General features: G+C 40.4%; 1 protein-coding gene across 1 annotated transcript in view; it reads right to left on the reverse strand.

Annotated features, from left to right (window-relative positions):
* Nucleotides 1-24195, reverse strand: part of LOC118367197 (collagen alpha-1(XVIII) chain-like) — a 175966-nt gene that overhangs the window by 146390 nt on the left and 5381 nt on the right. The gene's annotated exons all lie outside the window — the stretch shown is intronic.

Genomic DNA, 24195 nt, shown 5'->3' on the forward strand with positions numbered 1-24195 from the left:
ATTTATCAGGCGAAACCCCGAGGACAAACCATTCAGATTGGTATTTTTTTTTTGACCTCACTCTTTTCAATGGCTTTTCATTGGGAATCCAGATATCTAAGGGACCTTCTTGCAGTTCCTATCCTTCTTGCAGTTCCTTCCTATTGCAGTTCCACTGGATGTCAACAGTGTTTAGAAATTGGTTGAGGTTATTCCTTTGTGTAATAAAGAAGTACGGCCATCTTGAACGAGGGTCAATTGGAGTGTACTGTTAGATAGAGGCGCGTGACCAGAAAGCATGCTTCGGTTTGTTTTCTTCCTGTATTGAACACAGATCATTCCGTCTTCAATTTGATTGATTATTTACGTGAAAAAATACCTAAAGTTGTATTACAAAAGTAGTTTGAAATGTTTTGGCAAAGTTTCCAGGTAACCTTTGAGATATTTTGTAGTCACGTTGAGCAAGTTGGAACCGGTGTTGTTCTGGATCAAACACGCCAAATAAATAGACGTTTTGGATATATATCGACGGAATTTATCGAACAAAAGGACCATTTGTGATGTTTATGAGACATATTGGAGTGCCAACAAAAGAAGCTCGTCAAAGGTAAGGCATGAATTATATTTTTATTTCTGCGTTTTGTGTCGCTACTGCAGGGTTGAAATATGGTTTCTCTCTTTGTTTACTATGTTGCTATCCTCAGAAAACAGTATAATTTGCTTTCGACTAAAATACTTTTTGAAATCTGACATGTTGGCTGGAGTCACAAAAAGTGTAGCTTTAATTTGCATGTGTGATTTAATGAAAGTTTGATTTTTATAGTAATTTATTTGAATTTGGCGCTCTGCATTTCCCCTGGCATTTGGCCAGGTGGGACGCTAGCATCCCACATATCCCAGAGAGGTTAACAAACTAGTCGGTTACGACATCTACTTTGTGCATGACAAGTAATTTCTCAATTGTTTACAGACAGATAATTTCACTTATAATTCACTGATTCACAATTACAGTGGGTCAGAAGTATACATACACTAAGTTGACTGTGCCTTTAAACTGCTTGGAATATTCCAGAAATGATGTCATGGCTTTAGAAGCTTCTGTTAGGCTAATTGACATCATTTGAGTCAATTGGAGGTGTACCTGTGGATGTACTTCAAGGCCTACCTTCAAACTCAGTGTCTCTTTGCTTGACATCATGGGAAAATCAAAAGAAATCTGCCAAGACCACGCACCCGTCATACCGCTCAGGAAGGAGAGGTGTTCTGTCTCCTGGAGAGATGAATGTACTTTGGTGCGTAAAGTGCAAATCAATCCCAGAACAACAGCAAAGGACCTGGTGAAGATGCTGGACGATGCAGGTACAAAAGTATCTATACCCACAGTCAAACGAGTCCTATATTGACATAACCTGAAAGGCTGCTCAGCAAGGAAGAAGCCACTGTTCCAAAACCGCCATAAAAAAGCCAGACTAAGGTTTGCAGCAGCACATGGGGACAAAGATCGTACTTTTTGGAGAAATGTACTCTAGTCTGATGAAAAGAAATAGAACTGGTTTGGCCATAATGACCATTGTTATATTTGGAGGAAAAAGGGGGAGGCTTGCAAGCCAAAGAACACCATCCCAACTGTGAAGCACAGGAGTGGCAGCATCAGTGCTTTGTTGCAGGAGGGACTGGTGCACTTCACAAAATTGATGGCATCATGAGGTAGGGAAATTATGTGGATATATTGAAGCAACATCGCAAGACATCAGTCAGGAAGTTAAAGCTTGGTCACAAATGGGTCTTCCAAAAGGACAATGACCCCAAGCAAAGTTGTGGCAAAATGGCTTAAGGACAACAAAGTCAAGGTATTGGAATGGCCATCACAAAGCCCTGACCTCAATCACATTTGTGGGCAGAAGCTGAAAGAGTGTGAGCGTTAAAGGAGGCCTACAACTCTGATTCAGTTACACCAGCTCTGTCAGGAGGAATGGGACAAATTTCACCCAACTTATTGTGGGAAGCTTGTGGAAGACTACCAGAAACGTTTGACCCAAGTTAAACAATTTAAAGGCAATGCTACCAAATACTAATTGAGTGCATGTAAACTTCTGACCCACTGGGAATGTGCTGAAAGAAATAAAAGCTGAAATAAATCCTTCTCTCTACTATTATTCTGACATTTCACATTCTTAAAATAAAAGTGGTGATCCTCACGGACCTAAAACAGGGAATTTTTACTACGATTAAATGTCAGGAATTGGGAAAAACTGAGTTTAAATTATTTTGGCTAAGGTGTATGCAAACTTCCGACTTCAACTGTATATAATATGTTCAGATGAAATACTGTTAGGTGAAATTAAGAAAACACATACAGGCTAAAGGGTCTGTCTGTAATTTCCAACCCTTGTAATTATGACACAGATTAGAGCCCTGTTTGCTCTGCATTCTGGCCTCCTTTACTTACTTTAACTACAGCCGTTTGACTTAATCTTGTAAAGATCGCATCACACAAAAAGGCAATGACCTTTGAAACTAACTTAAATGACAGGCAATGACATGTTCTGTTGCAAAATTGAAGGTTTTGAGTTAGACTGTGCATATGGTAAGCAAGCGTCTCTTAAGATAATTCCTGATTGAAAGTACCGGAATGTGATAGAAAGATTTAAACAAAAGCCTTAGTTACTGCATCACCCATTACCAAATGTCATGCTGTGCTTTGGTTATGCCATACGACAAATACAAAAAGACACTCATTAAGTATGCACATATTCTACCTGCCTGTGCAAGTCTAACATTTACAAAGCGGCTAGCAAAAGCACACACAGATATGCCCATTCTCCAACTTCGGGGATAAATGGTTTGTGCTTGATGCTTTTGAATGCAAAAGCAAATAAGATTCTTCATTGAAGGGGGGGGAGGATTCATCGGGAAAGAATGTGCATGCAAATCTAATTTCGAGTGCTGCCCAGGTCTGAGGGAAACACTGTCTGTTAGATAACTCCATGGTCAGCCCAGCTCTTTGTCCTTTTTGCAATGCTTAGAAATAGCGAGGCCCTCACTTGAGTGTTGCATTTCAGCTTTGCTCTGAATGTCAAGATCATGTCAATGCATATCAGGACTTTGACAGTAGATTTGACCATGACGAAGAAAAACAAAATAGATCTTTTCATCAGAGCAAACCATAGTTTGTGTAAGAGGGCTCAGGCCCAATACAGATCCCAAAGTGAGAAACCAACAAAAGACATGAGTGAAAGAAAGAGATTATATTTTTTTCAGTTCGCCCAATGAAAATGTATTTGAGAGGAAAAATCTCAGAGTCTGTGAATCTGCGGCTGGCTAAAAGCTGGCACCACATTCTAGGGCACAGTGAGTGCCATTGCTCATTACTATGTGATAATTGTTGTTGTCTGGTTACGGACTGTCAAAGACATCTAATACTTGTGGATTTATGGGCGTACCGTGACCTTTTTCTCACATAGTCAAGCAACACAAAAAAGTCAGTGTCCTTCGAGTGTTGATGGAAGACAGCCCCCATAACGCCGGCACACCTTTAAAAATAGCCCACGAGCCAAAATTAAGACTACATTCAAATGATATATTTTAATAAACTGTAATGAGAGGAAAATTGCTTGAAGGAGATGGCGTTCGGCCTGTGGCTAAACCAGAGGCCCGGGTACACAGGAGGAAGGGGGAGGGACAAAAGGAGCATTCATCAGGAAGTAAAATCAGGCTCTAAATTAGTCCGGTCCAAGACTGAGGAAGGGTGCCAGCTTCTCATTGTCCCCCTGTGGGCAAAGGCATGTTAATCCATGAGGGACTTTTGAAAATAGTGGCTACTCTTGATCTCAGGGGAGAGCGAACTCAGAGACTGGTAGTCACTGGCTACATCTAAGACTCTGAGAAGGTAGATTTGTGGGGGTACAGGTGGGAATGTAGAACTGACATCTGCAGCTTGATTATGATGGCAATACTACATTGGATATCCATTTGAGAATGGTGTATCAATACACAGTGACTAAAGATAGATGCCCTTCCTAACAGAGTTGCCAGAGAGGAAGGAAACCGCTCAGGGATTTCACCATGAGGCCAATGGTGATATAAAACCGTTAGAGTTTAATCGCTGTGATAGGAGACTGAGGATGGATCAACAAAGTGTTATGTTCAGAGCAAATATACCACTGGAGTTGCTTACCAAGACAACATTGAATGTTCCCGAGAGGCCTATTTACAATTTTGACCTAACTTGAAAATGTCTGTCTGACAATGATCAACTACCAACTTGACAGAGTTTGAATAATTTAATACTAATTTTGAATAAAGAATAACGGGAAAATTAAATCAAATTTTATTTGTCACATACATGTGTTTAGCAGACGTTATTGCAGGTGTAACGTTTTATATTCCATTAATTAAAAAATAAAATTTATTTCATTTTATTTCATTTTGACAGAGTATTTTCTATAGATCGATGACAAAAAAAGACAATTACATCTATTTTAATTCCACTTTGTAAGGGGTGTGAATACTTTCTGAAGGTACTACATATCCACACTTGCTATGTTATCGTTTTGTAAAAATTAGGGAAATGTGACTTGAATCACTGAATTATCTTATCAGCCATGGGTGATAGACATTATACAGCTCTAAGGAGTATAATATAGCATAACTAAGTTGGACTGAATATTTTGACTGCTTTTTAGTTTGTGTGACATAGAAAGGGAAATATTATGATAGCATCGTCTACTGACGATTATTGACAGCCATGGTTGATGGTGACGACATTATGTGACAGACAATGGTTTAGCCTATTTGAATAGTCTTGTAGTGCACAAGTGACATTCCGAGTAATTTGCCTATTCCTATTAGCTATAGAGTATTTCAACAAATATGTTATATAGCCTACAGAACACGAAAGGAATGTAGGAATGCATTTCCACCAAAGAAGCACAATATATGTCCAGTCAGAAAATATTGTTTCTCTGTCTCACTCTGAAATGCATGGGCATTAGGCTATAGCCTAAAACTATTATTTTTTTTATAACAGAAACGCCTTAACTATTGTGAAAAAAAAACATAGCCTATATTCCCTTCTCTCTCTTCATTGATAGGCTATGAATAGGACTGAAGGCTACGAGTCATCGTTTTATGCATGTCTTTCCGCCGATCAAACAACGGATGTAACGGAGTTCCGTCTCAAAAAGTTATTTTAATAACCTAGACACGCCAGGTCGCCATACGAGTAATAATGAGAGAGAACAAACAAAAACAGCCTATAGAAAAATCTAATGACAAGTTTAATCAAGCTTTTTAAGAAATAAATTATCCATGTGGGTTTGGAAAATCCCTGCAAGGTTGAAAACCAAAAGGGCCAATAGCCTATCCTCCTACTAGGCCTATCATAAAAGCTTTAAGACAACTTAAAAAGTTATGAACAGTAGCTTATTTCCTAAACATTATAGCCTCTGAAGATGTTGTCCCAAAGTTATTGTGGCTTTCAAAAATAAGAAAGTCTATAGCCTAAGACTAGGTTATTGTCAATCACAGATTTACGAGCAATAGAACAAACTATTTATTTTTATATTATTTTATGAAGCAAATCAAGAAATTATTATCCAGTTCTGGACAGTAGACTGCTTCTATACAGCCTATGATGTTGGCTTTTAACGTACCTCACTACGGTAAGACAGCCCTTTCCTCATCAGACAGTCACTGCACCATCATGAGCGCGTGATACAGACTAGGCTTGGGCGATATATCATATACCGGCGTATTTCGAAATACAGAAGGTATGATTTACAATTCTGTTAGCATGTGTCCTACTGCTTATACCACTGCTTATACCTAAGTATAAATAAGAAATCTAAGATGTCAAATTATAGCTATGCATTTGGTTGGTTAACTTGCTAGCTAAGTGGTACAATCTCAAGATCAAGCCTCTTGGTTACAGCAGAGATATTTAAATAGAGATCCTATTAAATTAATCTTAGTATTTTTAATTCCTAATTCTATGCATTCAATCCCCTCCTGGATCAAGATCTGTTGTCTAAATTGTTTAGTGCGTCATGATACAGAAACTGTATGACAGTATAAAAAGCATAGATACTGTCCAACCCTAACACACACACACACACACACACACACACACCTGTTCAGCCCCTCCGCCGGAAAGGAATATTAGGAAATATTTGCTATTGACTGCACTTAGCCTCTGCCTGGGCTTTCAACATTATCTTTCGGCATGGTCCAATTGCACTCGATGTCGTGCTAGGGTCAATAGCATCGTATATCACAATTCTTAAGAGTACATAATCACGATAGGACAAAGGTTGACATCACCCAACCCTAGTGTGACATTAAGAAGGAAGCATTGAATTTCAAGGTAAAAGGCAGGCAGACATTCTGGGGCAGGCAAAGATTTATTATGGACTGAGCGGGAGATGTTTTCCGTCACAAAAAGACAGACAATTTCATGCATAGCACCTGATAATGTCGACAGCTATCCTCTGCCCGAGGCGTGGTACGGCACTGCCAGGTAATTCTTTCACTTAGTAGGGGAGGAAGAGAAAGGTCGCTGTTTTGAATTCCCAAGCAGACTAGGTAAACAATCTGTTGGTGTGCCCTTGAGCAAGGCACTTAACCATAATTGCTTCTGTAAGGGGCTCTGGATAAGAACGTCTGCTAAATGACTAAAACGTAAACGAAAATGTTGGGTTCTGTATGGGATAGAAATAAATATATATATATATTTTCCAGCCAAGATGTCGCTGGAAACTCATTGTGAAACCACACGATATGCCTCTGTTCGCTTGTTACCGACGGGGCACCAAATAGAGCATCATTGGATGTTTCCACCAATGAGCCAATAAAGAGAGAGGGTAATACTGACATGTCCAGACTGCTGGAGCTCCCACTCATGCAACATGGATAATGCCACTAGCTCGGGTCAAAATAATGGCCCTGCAAATCTTTCACTGGCTCTCTAAATGCTTTAACGACCCTACGGTTGGCATAAGTCCTTTTCACTTCTCACCCTCTCTGCGTATCTCAAAGAATGGCACTGCGCCATCTGGCTCATGCCAGCCCAAGTGAATAGAGGGCTTCCTTCATTGTCCACCCCACTCTTGTTTCACAAACTAGACATTAGCAGCCTCTGTGCTGGGGCATTCATTGTCTCTTTGGCATCATGTCCTGACTGGCTTTTCATGAAAGAGGAGCCATTCCCATCCCTGTGCCTCCTTGAAGCACCTTGTAGCCAATATGGTCCATTGATATTCAATTCTAAAAAGGGTGGTGAATCCTCAACACCTTTTGGTTTTCGTTAACATTTGAGAAAAAAAAAAGTGTTTTACTCAATTCCAACCCACAACCCCCATTTCAGGCATCCGTCAAGAGACCAGAGGACGAGTTAAAGGACTCGACAAATCCCCTTTCTGTCCCAGTGCACTTGATGTTAATCTCCCCTACCCAGGGGAAAACTGTCTTTCACTCCCCCATGCGTGAGACTTGTGAGCGAGGCCAGAGAACCATCTACGGAGACTGATGCTCCTGAAAGATGGATGAATGGGAGGAATTTGGGATATTTTGAAAAGAATGCCCATCTTGACGGTCAGTCAGATAAGAGGAGGAGGGGCATAGACTAGGGATGGGCATTTTAAATACATTTCACTATTCGAATTAGTCTTTTTTCCAGATATCCGTTTTCTGTAACTTTGTTTAAACTTGGGACACTCGTTTGCTGTGCAGCCTGCACGACATGGGAAAGACGGTGCGCATACAGCAGAGCGGGGGATGGGCAGGGGCCAGAGGTGTGTGTGACACGGGATGGAGAGGAAAAAGTAGCCACTCTGACTTGCCCGAGTTAGGTAACCTATGGCAGTCACAAGTTTGCCTATCATCCCACCTGGCAGTGCCCGTCTTCACTGTAACAAATTTATGTAAAGTAGCAAGCTAAGATAGCTAGCTAAGCTAGCTGAAGCCATTTTGCTGCGTACCCCGTCCTGGTCTACAACAGATTTAACAGCCTACCTGTCGGTTGCTCATTGTAGCCTACTCCTTCACATTTAGCTAACTTCACATCCCTAGCATAGCCATGAGTAAGGTCGGATAGGTACTTTATTTTAAAGAAACACTTTAAAATAAAGGCTGTGTTCCGTGTAGACTTCCCCTGGTGTGCGTTTTGATAACCATGTAAATCTCTCTCAGACAAGGTGAATTACCAACATAGTCAGCTCGATTTCCTCTCTGATGCTCATGAGTATTTTTGAATCTAAGTAGACATCTCATAATATGGTGAATTTAAAATGAACATTCAAAAGCAATGTCCAGGGATCAGCCTATATAGCCTATTACCCTTTGCCCTCAATGTTTAAAGGACCTCCCCCCAGAGGAAGTTGCTGCCACTATTTCAACATAATTTACTATCCAAGAGATTTAAATGCACCTCGAAGAATGAGGAAGGCTTCTTATACATATTCATGAATTTGGTTGTGGGAATTTCCATGTGTTGTTGATAAAAAAACAAATAGGGCACTGACAGCTGTCACTGTAGCTCGCTAGCATGCTAACCTTATCTAGTTAGCTAATGTTGTTGCTGTATATTTATTTTTTATACACTATTTTCAAAGCATTAGCTATGGCTGGTTACAGAGGTGGATTTTTCATAAGCATTGATTTAGGGAATTTTTTTCAATACAGACTAGCTAAAACAAAATGTGAAAATTGAGAAATGATCAAATGGATTGATATTTTCTTGTACAAAAGGCTGTTTGGCACATCTTAGTCATAACTTTGACCAGGTGGCGAATCGCATCTCTGCATGTCTGGCAGACATATCAGTGTGGATGACGGATCACCACCTCAAGCTGAACCTCGGCAAGACGGAGCTGCTCTTCCTCCCGGGGAAGGACTGCCCGTTCCATGATCTCGCCATCACGGTTGACAACTCCATTGTGTCCTCCTCCCAGAGCGCTAAGAACCTTGGCGTGATCCTGGACAACACCCTGTCGTTCTCAACTAACATCAAGGCGGTGGCCCGTTCCTGTAGGTTCATGCTCTACAACATCCGCAGAGTACGACCCTGCCTCACACAGGAAGCGGCGCAGGTCCTAATCCAGGCACTTGTCATCTCCCGTCTGGATTACTGCAACTCGCTGCTGGCTGGGCTCCTGCCTGTGCCATTAAACCCCTACAACTCATCCAGAACGCCGCAGCCCGTCTGGTGTTCAACCTTCCCAAGTTCTCTCACGTCACCCCGCTCCTCCGCTCTCTCCACTGGCTTCCAGTTGAAGCTCGCATCCGCTACAAGACCATGGTGCTTGCCTACGGAGCTGTGAGGGGAACGGCACCTCAGTACCTCCAGGCTCTGATCAGGCCCTACACCCAAACAAGGGCACTGCGTTCATCCACCTCTGGCCTGCTCGCCTCCCTACCACTGAGGAAGTACAGTTCCCGCTCAGCCCAGTCAAAACTGTTCGCTGCTCTGGCTCCCCAATGGTGGAACACACTCCTCACGACGCCAGGACAGCGGAGTCAATCACCACCTTCCGGAGACACCTGAAACCCCACCTCTTTAAGGAATACCTAGGATAGGATAAAGTAATCCTTCTCACCCCCCTTAAAAGATTTAGATGCACTATTGTAAAGTGGCTGTTCCACTGGATGTCATAAGGTGAATGCACCAATTTGTAAGTCGCTCTGGATAAGAGCGTCTGCTAAATGACTTAAATGTAATGTAAATGTAATAACTTTGCAGCGGTTCTGATGTAATAAACAATGCCATGCTGGTGGGTGTTGACATTAAAATAAAATGTAGCCCTGAAACAAAAAAGGGTAGGCTGTACATTTTTTATGTAATTTGATAGGAGTAGACATCGCATTCACACAGATTTGCACAAAGCGGGCAGGTCGGACTTGCACAAAGCGGGTTTGGCACTTCAGGTCCAATTATATTATATTTTGACTAAAATAATGACTTGACAATGTAAATAGTCCAGTGGCCAGTTGATTAATTGTTTTTCAGTCTTATGGCTTGGGGGTAGAAGCTGTTAAGGAGCCTTTCGGTTCTAGACTCGGCGCACCAGTACTGCTTACCATGCGGTAGCAGAGATAACCATCTATGACTTGCGTGACTGGAGTCTGACAATTTTATGGGCTTTCCCCTGACCACCTATTATATAGGTCCTGGATGGCAGGAAGCTTGGCCCAAGTACAATTGTGTACTAACACACGTGTGAATTGGATGGGTTTTTGCACATGCAAACTCCCCCTGAGACATCCTCGGAGAGTTGGTTCATGGCCACCGTGAACGTGGAGCAATTAACGGCTCAACAGCAAAGATTCATTTTCATCTTGTCAACTCAGGGATTCAAACTAGCAACCTCTTGGTTACTGGCCCAACGCGCTAACCGCTAGGCTACCTGCCGCCCACGAAGGGATCATGATGATGCAAGTTCAATGAAAGTTGTGCAAACATAGCCTAAAATATTGCTATGTTGTCCTGAATCGTCATTGAACTGGGATATGAAAGAGTCAACTAACACCAAAACTCTCCACACAACTGTACTGATATGCTGAGGACCTGCTCGTCCGTACTTGTAGATCCCATAGCAAAACAGTTTAAACTTTGATTTCTTAGGGTGTTTGCCGCCTTGGAAATTGCTCCAGGGAACATGGCATTCACGTTTGAAGTGAATATATTTTTCTGGGAAACACCGTATGGGTAGTCATGTCATTTCCTGAGTGAAGTTTCAAGTTCTGATCGCTGTCATTTACATTATGGCTGTGAAAGAAGAGGAACAAATAAGTGAGGGTTTCACATGGAACCGGAAAGACTTATGGAGAGTTAAGGTGGCTCAGTGTGCTATTAGCACTGGAGATGGCTAGGTGCACCGAACATGTGGCGGTGCAAATCCACCGTTTAGAACAAAAGCAGTAATTATTGGTTTCCCTATGTGTTTTGTAACTGTCAAAGCAGCATTTTGAGATTGGGCTGGTATGATAGTCGGGGCTAGAGCACCTGAAACAGTCAGCGGAGACGGCACATAGAAATAAAAAAAAACAGCTGTCAGCATGATTCAAAAGGATGTTTTGTAGACTACCTCGCCCTGAAAGGGAAGAGGACAGATAGCAAATACAGAACAATGTGAAACACCAGCTCCTTTTCTGAGGGCACATCAGAAACCAATGTCTGATGTTTCAAAGCAGATATTTGAGAGGGGCCTTCAGTTTAACATCTTTATGGGATTCTATAACACATGTTTTAAATCAACAAGTTGTTAAATTAACAATTAGCCCTATGAAAGTAAAAAAAAATAAAACATTTATGGGGTCAACGATGCAAAATGAAGTATCAAACTGTGGGGTCTTTCCTTTTAATCGTGCTCCCAAGATGCCAGCATGTATTTTTATTGACATGGCAAGTACTAAATTCATCCTTATTTAGCTGGCATAACATGCTGAACACACCGCTCGTCCACGTGAGCACATGCTGATTTTGTCCATCCACACTAGACGCGATCGGGACAGGCAGGTTGAAATATCAACAACGAACTATGAACCAAATATACTAATTTGGAGACAGGTTAAAAAGCATTAAACAGTTATGGCAATTTAGCTCGCTAGCTTGCAGTTGCGAGCTAATTTATCCTGGGATATAAACATTGGGTTGTTATTCTACCTGAAATGCACAAGGTCCTCTACTCCGACAATTAAACCACAGATAAAAGGGTAAACCGAGTCCATTTCTAGTAATCTCTCCTCCTTCAGATTTTCTATGGCAGTGGGCAACCATCTATAAAGTGCATTAACAACACCAACTGGAGTGTGGACCTCAGGTCATCTTTTAATCACCTACGTGAGTGTATGGTCCTAAAAAACAATAATGAGATGGGAGAGGCGGGACTTCCAGCACGGATCGCTCTGGTGCAGGTTTTCATCAAGGATCTCTCTGTACTTTGCTTCGTTCATCTTTCCCTCGATCCTGACTAGTCTCCCAGTCCCTGCTGCTGAAATACATTCCCACAGCATGATGCTGCCACCACCATGCTTCACCGTAGGGATGGTGCCAGGTTTCCTCCAGACATGACGCTTGGCATTCAGGCCAAACAGTTCAATCTTGGTTTTATCAATATCAGACAAGAGAATCTTGTTTCTCATGGTCTGAGAGTCCTTCGGGTGCCTTTTGGCGGACTCCAAGCTGGCTGTCATGAGCCTTTTACTGAGGAGTGGCTTCCATCTGGCCACTCTACCATAAAGGCCTGATTTGTGGAGTGCTGCAGAGATGGTTGTCCTTCTGGAAGGTTCTCCCATCTTTACAGAGGACCTCTAGAGCTCTGTCAGAGTGACCATCGGGTTCTTGGTCACCTCCTCAGTTTACCAGGCTGCCAGCTCTAGGAAGAGTCTTGGTGATTCCAAACTTCTTCTATTTAAGAAAGATGGAGGCCACTGTGTTCTTGGTGACCTTCAATGTTGCAGAAATGTTTTGGTACCATTCCCCAGATCTGTGCCTCGACACAATCCTGTCTCGGAGCGCTACGGACAATTCCTTTGATCTCATGGCTTGGTTTTTGCTCTGAAATTACCTTATATAGACAGGTGTGTGCCTTTCCAAATCATGTCCCACAGGTGGAATCCAATCAAGTTGTAGAAACATCAGGGATGATCAATGGAAACAGGATGCACCGGAGTTTAATTTCAAGTCTCATAGCAAAGGGTCTGAATACCTATGTAAATAAGGTATTATATATATATATATATATATATATATATATACACATACACACACACACACACATTTGTAAGCATTTCTAAAAAAATGTTTTTGCTTTGTCATTATGGGGTATGTAGATTGATGAGATGTTTTATTTATTTAATAATGCTGTAAAGTAACAAAATGTGGGAAAAAGGAAGGGGTCTGAATAATTTCTAAATGCACTGTAATTATCATGATAATATTGTATGGCGATGTCCCTGGCAATTCCCAGCCCTAGTAGATTTACAAGAAATTAGCCAAGAGGGAACCCACACTTTTTGCAATCACAGCTGAAAAAAAATCCTTGAGTGACAATGTTTCCCCAACCATGTCTCCAGGGAACGCAACCCACCAAACACCTTTGCCCTCAAGCCAAAATAATTATGGTTCCAATTGTTATTGTAGTGTTGGGCAGCCATGGATGTCCCATCACGGGTTTAAATGCCCCGCCTGAGAAAAAAAGATATCTAGGGAAACTAAACTGAAGTTGTTTTCTGTCTGGCCACCAATTGATCGCTCATGCGGTTTAAAAACAGCTACAACTTGTAACTTGAATTTCTCCTATGGAATAGAAAAAGTTTACTTACTAGAAAACACATTCAGCTAAACTAAAAGTTATATTTGCAAGGACCTACTCTCCTTAGCTTTACAACAACTGTAGGGGAAGCAGTTGACAGAAGTCTATAGCTAGAGAATGCACATTTGAACAAAGAACTCCGAGCCCTCCTCACCATGCTTTGATGCAATTCATTTGGGGGGGGGGTTCTGCTTTAACACTCTACATGTGTCAAGTTATTATACATCCACTTTGAGTTCAGAGGGTTCATTTAAATATGATCAACGGTTGTAAACAAATTTGTGCACAAAATTTGAGAGAAATAAACTTTTTGTGGAACATTTCTGGGTTATTTTTATTTCAACTCATGAAATATGGGACCAACATTTTTTTTATGTTGTAAACCTTTTGGAATTACCAGAACTTCTGCATAAATTGGTAATAAAATTTGATCTGTTCTTAATCGAAGTCACAACAATAAGCAAACACAGTGTGCTTAAAACTAATAACACACAAATTAATGTAAACTCAGCAAAAAAAGAAAACATCCTTTCACTCTCAACTGCATTTGATTTCAGCAAACTTAACATGTAAATATTTGTATGAACATAACCAGATTCAACAACTGGTTTGGATTGGACGTCCTGCAACGACAACTGCAAGAGCACAGAGCAGAATGCTCAGAGGTTAAGAAGAATCCTAGAGTGTCAGCTAAAGACTTCTCTGGAATCTCTGGAACATGCTAACATCTCTGTTGACGAGTCTACGATACGTAAAACACTAAACAAGAATGGTGTTCATGGGAGGGCACCACGGAAGAAGCCACTGCCATCCAAAATAAACATTGCTGAACGTCGTTTCCAAAAGTGCACCTGGATGTTCCAAAATATTCTGTGGACAGATTAAACTAAAGTGGTGTTGTTTGGAAGGAACATACCACACTATGTGTGTTGAAAAAATGGCACAGCACACCAACTTTTCTTGCCATTGTACATGTTGCGTTCAGTGTAATTTTCTAAAACGTATAATTTAAGGAAAATGTTTAACACACTAAATTATAAGTATGCATTACGGTGTCTAATAGAATAAACGTGTCAAAAACAAAATGTAGACATTAATAAATGAATTTGTTAAGCTTCCCAAATATTTTTTACAATGGTGGTGTAGTGCCAAGATGGAGGCGCGGTGGCTTCACAACAGCACCCCGTCAGTCATCTAGCGTATATATAAATCGTTGGCGATATTGGGGTGAGATCCAGGGTTCTTTTACAGAATCAAACACTGGGCGAAAAGGGTTCATATCAGGGGATAACTGTACTTTACATGTTTTTGATATTCTAGCGAATACAGACCATTTCTAATGTATATTTTGAGTTTTTGTGGATATGCACCATATCCTGACAAATTCTGAATCCAGATGTGTCTTTTAGACATAGTATATGATATTGGGATTACTCTGAATATGACACATGGACATTTCCAATGGCCTCATTCAATATCCTGAGATATTGACTAATACTAACTGTATCCATCGCATATGTGTTTTCTCAGCACATTCAATAAAATTGAACGTGCTAAGAAAACACATATGCTAACCAAGATATTAAGCTATATTGATTGCAGAGAAGCTTCTCTTGGCTGAGGTCCATATCCGGATCTTGATATGCTAGTTGATATGTTAAAAATAAGGACGTTTGAGATATACGTCTGAGTTAGTAATGAACAATAATTTATCCCATCAAGCAACACATAACCTCCCTAATAACAACACAGCCCACACACACCCAACCCATAAATCTGAACATCTTCCGGTGGCTTTCACAATTCCGTGTCCCTTCCCTCTCACATAACAAAAAAAAAAGAATCTGCCAAAATGTCACACTTAATCCTACAGTTTACCATAGCAGTAATTGAGGGCACTGCTTCTTGGTGTCAGAAAAAAGTCTGGAACATGTTGTTGTTTAAACTAGTTGTTCTGTGTTTCTTCCTCTCTGGCTGCAGTAGAAGATTATGTTCTTGACAGAGTGCTCATCCGTGGCCAAGCAGTATACAGAGTGGGCAAATACAGCTCAACCGTGGTGCCGTTGAAATATTTGTTTTGTTCAAGGGAAAATAACGTCCATTTCGAGGTACAATCTGCAATGGCCACACACTGTAAAAATATATAGTAAGTATTTATAACCATTGATTCTTGAAGAATATACCAGCTTAGTTCGTGTGGGGCGGCAGGGTAGCCTAGTGGTTAGAGCGTTGGACTAGTAACCGAAAGATTGCAAGTTCAAATCCCTGAGCTGACAAGGTACAAATCTGTCGTTCTGCCCCTGAACAGGCAGTTAACCCAATGTTCCTAGGCCGTCATTGAAAATAAGAATTTGTTCTTAACTGACTTGCCTAGTAAAATAAAGGTAAAAATTTTTTTTAATTTTTTTTTTTTAAATGTGTATAGAAGTTAGTTTTACTCCATTCTTTTCAAACAATGTATAGCTTAAAAACATGCAAAAAACCTATAATGTTTATATCATGTACCCGCCTATGAATTTGAGTGTTTACATTTCTTAATGTTGAATATTGCCATTGTTTTTGACTAAAGTTTGGGCTTTTCTTTCCTAAACAGGTCTACAATCCACATCATCTTCTGGTGTCCCTGCTCTATCACCTGAGCCAGACAAAATAGTTTAGGGATTTTTGTCATGAACATTTCCAGCAAACTACTGAGCACAAAACTACTGACCACAACCACATAACTACTGACCAGAACTACGACTAAAACTTTTTAAAGGAGAATTTTACCCTGGCTCTGGCATGGCATATAGTCATTACTATATTAACATTACATTTTTAACATAAAACATCACAATTATCCAAACCACAAGCTAGAACTAGTACATTTTCATTTCACAGGTAGAATTGTATAGTTTCGACTCCCTGTGTATTCGTCTGCTGATAGTGAACCAAAGAGTCTGGCATTCATATCGAATGCTGATAGCGCCCACTAGGTAGAGGGGGTGTGCCCACAAACATGAATAATGGCGTTGTTTACTTCAAACAACCAACACACAGTAATCTCAGAATTTCTCTAAGCAAGATTATTTTATAAAACAAATTTTACATTTGTTTGTCACTGATGTTTGTCATCATGCCCGTGTGGTGTTCTGTGCCTGGCAGTGCTAATTGCAAACAAGGTAACCTAACATAAGCTAGCTTGCTAGCCTAGCTGGACTAGCTGGGTAGGCTCGTTAGCAAACTAACGTTACAGTACTGTATTGAACTCTGAAATCTATGTTTTGGTATACACACTGTAAATCAATTTAGTCTATGCCATGGTAGTCACTAATAGAACTACCTTCAGCAGAGTAAACATGTTTGTTTGTTCTTTCTATCTTTGACTGACGTTAGCTAACGTAAGCAAATAAGATCATCTCAATTTGGTAGCCATCTATTCCACCTGTCTGGAAAAATTGTTACTAAAATTAGTTAACTTGCTCTCTGTTTGTGTTGGTAACAATGATGAATGTGTATACATAATCTATGGATGGATAGATTGCTGGCCGACTGAGAACAATCTTGCGGCCAATTTAGTGACGCTAATTAGTTGACAATATTGAAATGTTCATGTTAGGTATGCTTAGCTAGCCAGTCTAAGAGATCAATACAATTGGTGGTTTAATTGTGTATTTGTTCGTTATAAAATCAAGACTACAACAGTAATGACACAACTAGAGGTCGACCGATTAATCGTTATTAAATAGGGCCGATTTCAAGTTTTCATAACAATCGGTAATCAGCATTTTTGGACACAGATCATGGCCGATTACAATGCACTCCACGAGGAGACTGCGTGGCAGGCTGACTACCTGTTATGCGAGTGCAGCAAGGAGCCAAGGCAAGGTGCTAGCTAGCATTAAACATATCTTATAAAAAACACTTCACATAATCACTAGTTAATTACACATGGTTGATGATATTACTAGTTTATCGAGCTTGCCATGCGTTGCATATAATCAATGCGGTGCCTGTTAATGTATCATTGAATCATAGCCTACTTCGCCAAACGGGTGATTTAACAAGCACATTCGTGAAAAAAAGCACTGTCGTTGCACCAATGTGTACCAAACCATAAAACACCTTTCTTAAAATCAATATACAAGTATATATTTTTAAACCTGCATATTTAGTTAATATTGCCTGCTAACATGATTTTCTTTTAACTTGGGAAATTATGTCACTTCTCTTGCGTTCTGTGCAACAGAGTCAGGGTATATGCAGCAGTTTGGGCCGCCTGGCTCGTTGCAAACTGTGTGAAGACTATTTCTTCCTAACAAAGACAGCGAACTTCGCCAAACAGGATGATTTAACAAAAGCGCATTTGCGAAAAAAGCAAAATCGTTGAACGAATGTACCATAACCATCAATGCCTTTCATAAAATCAATACACAGAAGTATATATAGTTTTAAACCTGCATATTTAGTTAATAAATTCAGGTTAGCAGGCAATATTAAACTAGGGAAATTGTGTCACTTCTCTTGCGTTCTGTGCAACAGAGTCAGGGTATATGCAGCAGTTTGGGCCGCCTGGCTCGTTGCAAACTAATTTGCCAGAATTTTACATAATTATGACATAACACTGAAGGTTGTGCAATGTTTAGACTTATGGATGCCACCCGTTATAAAATACGAAAAGGTTCCGTATTTCACTGAAAGAATAAACATTTTGTTTTCAAAATGATAGTTTCCGGATTTGACCATATTAATGACCTAAGGTTCGTATTTCTGTGTGTTATTATATTATAATTAAGTCTATGATTTGATAGAGCAGTCTGACAGAGTGGTGGTAAGCAGCAGCAGGCTCGTAAGCATTCATTCAAACAGCACTTTACTACGTTTGCCAGCAGGCTCTTCACACTTGTGGGAATTTTGTAGAAGGCTACCTGAAACATTTGACCCAAGTTAAACCATTTAAAAGGCAATGCTACCAAATACTAATTGAGTGTATGTAAACTTCTGACCCACTGGGAATGTGATGAAATTCTCTACTATTATTCTGACATTTCCCATTCTTAAAATAAAGTGGTGATCCTAACTGACCTAAGACATGGCATATTTACTCGGATTAAATGTCAGTAATTGTGAAAAACTGAGTTTAAATGTATTTGGCTAAGGTGTACAGTGGGGCAAAAAAGTATTTAGTCAGCCACCAATTGTGCAAGTTCTCCCACTTAAAAAGATGAGAGAGGCCTGTAATTTTCATCATAGGTACACTTCAACAATGACAGACAAAATGTGGAAAATAATCCAGAAAATCACATTGTAGGATTTTTAATGAATGTATTTGCAAATTATGGTGGAAAATAAGTATTTGGTCCCCTACAAACAAGCAAGATTTCTGGCTCTCACAGACCTGTAACTTCTTCTTTAACCTGTTAAGGATGATGCAAATTTTTGCAGCCTCTCGCAGCTTTTTGTTAAAAATCGCGCAACATTTCAAAGTCCTGCTACTCATGCCAGGAATATAGTATATGCATATGATAAGTATGTGTGTATAGAAAACATTCTGAAGTCTCTAAAACTGGTTAAATCGTGTCGGTGGCTATTACAGAACGTGTTTAGGAGTAAAAATCCCTGGTCAAACTGATCACCAAAAACACAAAAAAAATATTAATCCGCCATTCAATGTATTGTCTAAGGCGAAAGAAAATAAATGAGGATCCCCTGTAAACGCCTACAGCTTCCACACGATGTCGCCAGTACTGGCATTTAAAGTTTGCTTTATCCTTGGTTTGATGACGTGTAGGCCCTTCCTGTTTTAGGCTCACCACAGGATGTTGTGAAAATGGAAAACATGGAGGATGATTTCAAGACTTGCTGCTATCGAATACAGATCGCCCCGTGATCAATTTTATAGATTATTAACGTTTATTAATACCTAAGTTGGTTTAGCCTGTTAGTCCTATAGGGGCAGTATTTCATTTTGGATAAAAAGAAAAGCAATATTTTGTCACGAAAAGATTCGACTATGCTTGGAATTGATAGTTTTGGAAAGAAGTTTACGTTTCCAGAACTGCAAAGATTTTCACTGTGAGTGCCATAGAACAAAATCTACAGGCAAAACCAAGATGTTTGAGTGACCAGGAAATCAACAGGATTTCTGGAGGCACGTTTTCCATGATCGCCTTATATGACAGGAATGAACGGACACTTCCATTTTCCCCCAGGTGTCTGCAGCATTGTGACGTATTTGTAGGCATATCATTGGAAGATTGACCATAAGAGCCTACAATTACCAACACGGTGTTTGGTGCGCAAAAGTCAGGTACCAGTATTTTTCCATCCGAATCAGAGAAGAATGCAGGCTTCCAGGGACGGCATTTCAATGAAGAGATATATGACAAAACACCTTGAGGATTGATTCAAACAACGTTTTCCATGTTTCAGTCGATATTATGGAGTTAATTCGGAAAAAAGTTACGTTTAGGTGACTGAATTTTCGGTTAGTTTCGGTAGCCAAATGCATAGTAACAAAACGGAACGTTGTGTCCTACACAAGCATCTTTCAGGAAAAACTGGACATCTATGTAACTGAGAGTCTCCTCATTGGTAAATTATTATATTTGATCCCTTTGCTATTTTGTGAATGTTGCGTGCTAAATGCTAACGCTAAATGCTAAGCTAGCTATCACCACTCTTACACAAATTATTGATTTTCTCTGGTTCTAAAGCATATTTTGAAAATCTGAGACGACAGGATTGTTAAGAAAATGATAAGCTTGAGGGCAGGCATATTTATTTCATTTATTTGCAATTTTTAGAAATCGCTAATGTTGCGTTATGGTAATGAGCTTGAGGCTGTAGTCACGATCCCGCATGCGGGATGGGGCGGCCTAAGAGGTTAGAAAAGTAGTTTGAAGTGATTTGTAAAAGTTTATAGGCAACTTTTGTAATTTTAAAAAGTGACGTTGCGTCTTGGAAAAGTGCATTTTCCTGGATCAGACCGGCTTCCAGCAAATGACATTTTGGCTATACAATGAGTTTAATCGGAAAAAGACCCAATTGTGATGTTTATGGGACATATAGGAGTGCCAACAAAGAAGCTAGTCAAAGGTAATGAATGTTTTATATTTTATTTCTGCGTTTTGGGTAGCGCCGGCTACCGCAAAAACGTTGCGGTATTTAGGGGTGCATGCTATCAGATAATAGCTTCTCATGCTTTCGCCGAAAAGTATTTTACAAATCTGACTTGGTGGCTAGATTCACAACGAGTGTAGCTTTAATTCAGTACCTTGCATGTGTGTTTTAATGAAAGTTTGAGTTTTATCAAAAACTATAATATAAATATAATAATAATAATAATAAAAAATTTTTTAAAAACTATAGGTGGCGCTCTAAAATTTCCGCTGATTTGGTCCCGCCACAGGAACACTCTGTCGTCCATTCATTACCTGTATTAATGGCACCTGTTTGAACTTGTTATCAGTATAAAAGACCTGTCCACAACCTCAAACAGTTACACTCCAAACTCCACTATGGCCAAGACCAAAGAGCTGTCAAAGGACACCAGAAACAATTGTAGACCTGCACCAGGCTGGGAAGACTGAATCTGCAATAGGTAAGCAGAGCTTGGTTTGAAGAAATCAACTGTGGGAGCAATTATTAGGAAATGGAAGACATACAAGACCACTGATAATCTCCCTCGATCTGGGGCTGCACGCAAGATCTCACCCAGTGGGGTCAAAATGATCACAAGAACGGTGAGCAAAAATCCCAGAACCACACGGGGGGACCTAGTGAATGACCTGCAAAGAGCTGGGACCAAAGTAACAAAGCCTACCATCAATTATGGGGCGGCAGGGTAGCCTAGTGGTTAGAGCGTTGGACTAGTAACCGGAAGGTTGTGAGTTCAAACCCCCCAGCTGACAAGGTACAAATCTGTCGTTCTGCTCCTGAACTGGCAGTTAACCCACTGTTCCCAGGCCGTCATTGAAAATAAGAATTTGTTCTTAACTCACTTGCCTGGTTAAATAAAGGTAAAAATAAATAAAAATCAGTAAGACGCCAGGGACTCAAATCCTGCAGTGCCACACATGTCCAGGTCCGACTGAAGTTTGCTAGAGAGCATTTGGATGATCCAGAAGAAAATTGGGAGAATGGGAGAATGTCATTTGGTCAGATGAAACCAAAATATAACTTTTTGGAGGACAAAGAATGCCGAGTTGCATCCAAAGAACACCATACCTACTGTGAAGCATCATGTTTTGGGGCTGTTTTTTCTGCAAAGGGACCAGGACAACTGATCTGTGTAAAGGAAAGAATGAATGGGGCCATGTATCGTGAGATTTTGAGTGAAAACCTCCTTCCATCAGCATCAGCAAGGGCATTGAATATGAAACGTGGCTGGGTCTTTCAGCATGACAATGATCCCAAACACACCGCTCGGGCAACGAAGGAGTCGTGGAGTGGCCTAGCCAGTCTCCAGAGCTCAACCCCATAGAAAATCTTTGGAGGGAGTTGAAAGTCCGTATTGCCCAGCAACAGCCCCAAAACATCACTGCTCTAGAGGAGATCTGCATGGAGGAATGGGGCAAAATACCAGCAACAGTGTGTGAAAACCTTGAAGACTTACAGAAAGCGTTTGACCTCTGCCATTGCCAACAAAGGGTATATAACAAAGTATTGAGATAAACTTTTGTTATTGACCAAATACTTATTTTCCACCATCATTTGCAAATAAATTCATTAAAAATTCTACAATGTGATTTTCTGTTTTTTTTTCCTCAATTTGTCTGTCATAGTTGAAGTGTACCTATGATGAAAATTACAGGCCTCTCATCTTTTTAAGTGGGAGCCGCAATTGGTGGCTGACTAAATACTTTTTTGCCCCACTGTATGTAAACTTTAATTTTAAAACATGCATTTAACAAAATGAGTTGTTTAATATAACTGCTTAACAATGTATCTGTACATGGAATTGTATTTGGGTTTATTTTAACAAATTGTATTTATTCTAATCTTTACAGGAAAATGCCACGGGCACTATCTGATGTGTGGAGACCTTTCACTGCGGCTAATGTAGAAGGAAAAACTGTGTAAATTTGCAAATACTCTGCCAAATCATATATGAAGAAAGCAACAAAGATGCTGAATCATCTGACTAAGTGCATTCCCTCAGCGCTCATAACATCTGACAAAAGTCCCTCTATTCGAGGTGAAATTGATGAATTAGACACCCGATCGATCCCAACAGGTCATGGTCCTCCTGGAATCAGAAGTTTTTTTTTGACTCAATGGAGGAATGTCTTGCTCGAGCAACTGGTTCATGCAACTGGTTCACCTCTGATGCTCACAGGCAATGTGTATTGGAAGAGATTTCTGAATGTTCTTCGCCCAGCATATACCCCTCCAACCAGACATGCTTTATCTACTCATTTGCTGGATGGAGAGTTCAGAGTTAAAGTGAAGGTCAAGCAAATCAGAGAAAGCAGACTGTATTGCAATCATCTCTGATGGGTGGTCGAATATTCGTGGGCAAGGAATAATTAACTACATCTCCACCCCTCAACCAGTATTCTACAATAGCACAGACACAAGGGACAACATACATACCGGTCTCTAAATTGCAGATGAGCTGAAGGAAATCATCAATTACCTTGGACCACCAAAGGTATTTGCACTGGAGACAGACAATGCTGCGAACATGAAGGCTGCTTGGTCTAAAGTGGAGCAGTCCTACCCTCACATCACACCCATTTGCTGTGCTCTCATGCACTGAATCTACTCCTCAAGGACATCATGGCACTGAAAACAATGGATACACTCTACAAGAGAGCCTATGAAATGGTTAGATATGTGAAGGGTCATCAAGTTATAGCAGTACATTGAAGCTGCCCAGCAACACCTGTTGGGGTGGAATTGTCATCCTGTTTCACAGTCTCCTGGAGGGGGAAGGAGTCTCTCCAGAAAATGGCCATATCTCAGCCTGCCGATATGGACAGCCTCATCAAGAGGATCCTCCTGGATGAGAGTGTGAGAGTGGTAAGCAGCCTGAAACTCCTGAAAACTATAGCAGTAGTCATTGCACGGATTAATGGGGACAATGCCATCCTGTCTGATGTTCACTCTGCTTGCAGATGTAAGAGAAGAAATCCGTACTGCCCTGCCCACTTCACTCTTGCGCCAAGCAGAGGAAACTGCAGTTCTGAAATACATCAAAAAGCGTGAAGAGATGCAACATGGCAGTCGTGCCAACATATCTCATCAGCCACCTGGTGGAAAGGACTTTGTGGATCTGAGGCTCTTTCCAGTTGCCTCCATCATCCTCCAAATCCCACCAACATCAGACGGCTCAGAGCGCAACTGGTCCTTGTTTGGGAAGACACACACCAAAGCACGGAACAGGCAGGCCAAGTGTTGAAAGATTGGTGGCCAACCACGCAAATTTGAGGCTTTTTGAGCCTGACATCGAGCCATCCTCAACAAGGTTGGAAAGTGACAGTGAAGATGAGGCCACAGAGTCTGATGTTCAAGAGAGGTGGACTTTGAGGAGATCCAGGTAGAAGATATGGAAGTCTGAGAGGAAGACAACCAAAGCTTTAGTTTCCAGACTATCATTTTATAGATTATATTTTATGTTTAAAACGTTTTTGTGAGATACGATAGATCATTGGGGATGATTCAATATTCCCTTGCTTTTGTTGATCAGGGAAATCATACCTTGTGAAGAGTCAACTCAATTAAAGTTCAATTCGTAACTAAATAGTTGTTTTTATTTCTATTGGAAGGATTTCATCATTTGCAATTATGTTTACTTATGATAAAGGTAAAATGTTTGTTTCCATATGATATGGTAAATATATCCAATGCAAAAAACAATACATTTAAATGGTATTAATATTCATTTGCATATATTTCAGTTAATACCCATATATTCCTGTTA

The sequence above is a fragment of the Oncorhynchus keta genome, chromosome 34 (genome assembly GCF_023373465.1).
Source record: "Oncorhynchus keta strain PuntledgeMale-10-30-2019 chromosome 34, Oket_V2, whole genome shotgun sequence".
Classification (NCBI taxonomy): domain Eukaryota; kingdom Metazoa; phylum Chordata; class Actinopteri; order Salmoniformes; family Salmonidae; genus Oncorhynchus; species Oncorhynchus keta.